We start from the raw sequence: 3,175 nt of genomic DNA, 5'->3' as shown, positions 1-3,175 counted from the left end.
CTCTCTCTCTGAGTTCAGATTTTCTTCTTCTTTTCTTCTACTAACACAAGGACCTCTATACTGTGGTATAAAGGATCCATATTATTATTATTATTTTTTTTTCTGTGCCCTCTTCTTTGTCATATGAGCAGGAGCAAGGACAAGAATATTCTTGTTGAAGCAGATCCAGAACCTGAAAGGACTCTGACGAGAAAACTAAGAGAAGCTAAAATACAACAATCCAGAGATAACCTTTCAGAAATTTTCGAACAAGAAGAGGAGATGGCAGCCGAAAATAATAATAATGCAAGGAGGATGCTTGGTGACTTTACTGCACCTAATTCCAATTTACATGGAAGAAGCATCTCCATTCCTACCATTGGAGCAAACAATTTTGAGCTGAAACCTCAGTTAGTTTCTCTAATGCAGCAGAACTGCAAGTTTCATGGACTTCCATCTGAAGATCCTTTTCAGTTCTTAACTGAATTCTTGCAGATCTGTGATATTGTTAAGACTAATGGAGTAAATCCTGAAGTCTACAAGCTCATGCTTTTCTTTTTTGCTGTAAAAGATAGAGCTAGAATATGGTTGGACTCTCAACCCAAAGACAGCCTGAACTCTTGGGATAAGCTGGTTACGGCTTTCTTAGCCAAGTTCTTTCCTCCTCAAAAGCTGAGCAAGCTTAGAGCTGATGTTCAAACCTTCAGACAAAAAGAAGGTGAATCCCTCTATGAAGCTTGGGAAAGATACAAACAGCTGACCAAAAAGTGTCCTTCTGACATACTTTCAGAATGGACCATCCTGTATATATTCTATGATGGTTTATCTGAGCTATCAAAGATGTCATTGGATACTTCTACAGGTGGATCCATTCACCTAAAGAAAACACCTGCAGAAGCTCAAGAACTCATTGACATGGTTGCTAATAACCAGTTCATGTACACTTCTGAGAGGAATCCTGTGAGTAATGGGACGCCTATGAAGAAGGGAGTTCTTGAAATTGATACTCTGAATGCCATACTGGCTCAAAATAAAATATTGACTCAGCAAGTCAATATGATTTCTCAGAGTCTGAATGGAATGCAAGCTGCATCCAACAGTACTCAAGAGGCATCTTCTGAAGAAGAAGCTTATGATCCTGAGAACCCTGCAATAGCAGAATTAAAATACATGGGTGAACCATATGGAAACACCTATAATCCATCATGGAGAAATCATCCAAATCTATCATGGAAGGATCAAAGGCCTCAACAAGGCTTTAATAATGGTGGAAGAAACAGGTTTAACAATAATAAACCTTTTCCATCATCCACTCAGCAACAGACAGAGAACTCTAAACAAAATACCTCTAATTTAGCAAACTTAGTCTCTGATCTATCTAAGGCCACTGTAAGTTTCATGAATGAAACAAGGTCTTCCATTAGAAATTTGGAAGCACAAGTGGGCCAGCTGAGTAAAAGGATCACTGAAATCCCTCCTAGTACTCTCCCAAGCAATACAGAAGAGAATCCAAAAGGAGAGTGCAAAGCCATTGACATAAGCACCATGGCCGAACCTGTAAGGGAAGGAGAGGACGTGAATCCCAAGGAGGAAGACCTCCTAGGACGTCCAGTGATCAATAAGGAGCTTCCCTCTGAGGAACAAAAGGAATCTGAGACTCATCTAGAGACCATAGAGATTCCATTAAACCTCCTTATGCCATTCATGAGCTCTGATGAGTATTCCTCTTCTGAAGAGAATGAGGATGTTACTGAAGAGCAAGCTGCCAAGTTCCTTGGTGCAATCATGAAGCTGAATGCCAAATTATTTGGCATTGAAACTTGGGAAGATGAACCTCCCTTGTTCACCAATGAACTAAGTGATCTAGATCAACTGACATTGCCTCAGAAGAGACAGGATCCTGGAAAGTTCATAAGACCTTGTACTATAGGCACCATGATCTTTAAGGCTCTGTGTGACCTTGGTTCAGGGATAAACCTCATGCCTCTCTCTGTAATAGAGAAACTGGGAATCTATGGGGTGCAAGCTGCTAAAATCTCATTAGAGATGGCAGACAATTCAAGAAAACAGGCTTAAGGACAAGTAGAGGATGTGTTAGTAAAGGTTGAAGGCCTCTACATCCCTGCTGATTTCATAGTCCTAGACACTGGAAAGGAAGAGGATGAATCCATCATCCTAGGAAGACCTTTCCTAGCCACAGCAAGAGCTGTGATTGATGTGGACAGAGGAGAATTGATCCTTCAATTGAATGAGGACAACCTTGTGTTTACAACTCAAGGATCTCTCTCTGCATCCATGGAGAGAAAGCATAAAAAGCTTCTCTCAAAGCAGAGTCAAACAAAGCCCCCACAGTCAAACTCTAAGTTTGGTGTTGGGAGGCCACAACTAAACTCTAAGTTTGGTGTCAAACCCCCATATCCAAACTCTAAGTTTGGTGTTGGGAGGTCTTAACAAAGCTCTGTACACCTGTGAGGCTCCATGAGAGCCCACTGTCAAGCTATTTACATTAAAGAAGCGCTTGTTGGGAGGCAACCCAATTTTTATTTATCTAACTATATTTTTCTTAGTTATATGTCTTTATAGGTTCATGATCATGTGGAGTCACAAAATAAATATAAAAATTGAAAACGGAATAAAAAACAGCAGAAGAAAAATCACACCCTGGAGGAAGACCTTACTGGCGTTTAAACGCCAGTAAGAAGCATGTTTTGGGCGTTCAACGCCAGAACAGAGCATGGTTCTGGCACTGAACGCCAGGAATGGGCAGCATCTGGGCGTTTGAACGCCAGAAATGCACCCTGGAGGAGAGCTGGCGCTGAACGCCCAGAACAAGCATGGTTCTGGCGTTCAACGCCAGAAATAGGCTACAAATGGGCGTTCAACGCCTAGAACAAGCACCAACCTGGCGCTGAACGCCCAGAGTTGTGTGCAAGGGCATTTTACATGCCTAATTTGGTGTAAGGTTGTAAATCCTTGAACACCTTAGGATCTGTGGATCCCACAGGATCACCTCAGGATCTGTGGACCCTACAGGATCCCCACCTACCTTCACTTACTTCTTCTCACCCCTCTTTCACACAATCCCATAAACACTCTTCCCCAAAACCTTTCACCAATCACCTCAATCTCTCTTCCCATCACCTCTTCACCACTCACATCCATCCACTCTTCCCCATAAACCTACCTCATAAACTCC

Source organism: Arachis ipaensis, chromosome B8 (genome assembly GCF_059453495.1).
Source record: "Arachis ipaensis isolate K30076 ecotype BB chromosome B8, ASM5945349v1, whole genome shotgun sequence".
NCBI lineage: Eukaryota > Viridiplantae > Streptophyta > Magnoliopsida > Fabales > Fabaceae > Arachis > Arachis ipaensis.
The sequence above is the reverse complement of the archived record's forward strand: the minus strand, read 5'-3'. Positions refer to the sequence as shown.